The 269-nt window shown below is 58.7% G+C and overlaps 1 pseudogene; it reads right to left on the bottom strand.

Moving 5' to 3' along the window:
- Positions 1-15: 15 nt before the first annotated feature.
- On the bottom strand, positions 16-261 carry LOC114818974 (keratin, type I cytoskeletal 14 pseudogene; annotated as a pseudogene).
- Between the last annotated feature and the right edge of the window lie 8 nt (positions 262-269).

Genomic DNA, 269 nt, shown 5'->3' on the forward strand with positions numbered 1-269 from the left:
ATCCCAGCATCCTACCTTGTTCCTGAGCTCCTCGATAGTCTTGTAGTAGGGGCTGTAGTCACGGTCTGGACCAGGTCCCTGCTTCTTGTACCATTCCCTGATCTTGACCTCCAGGTCAGTGTTGGCCTCCTCCAGGGCACGCACTTTGTCCAGGTAGGCAGCCAGGCGGTCGTTGAGGTTCTGCATCGTCTCCTTTTCGCCAGCCGGGAGGATGCCATCGCCACCTCCAAAGCCACCTCCAAAGCCAGCCCCAAAGCCAGCCCCAAAGC

This window comes from Antrostomus carolinensis, unplaced genomic scaffold, assembly GCF_000700745.2.
Source record: "Antrostomus carolinensis isolate BGI_N321 unplaced genomic scaffold, ASM70074v2 C12509294, whole genome shotgun sequence".
NCBI lineage: Eukaryota > Metazoa > Chordata > Aves > Caprimulgiformes > Caprimulgidae > Antrostomus > Antrostomus carolinensis.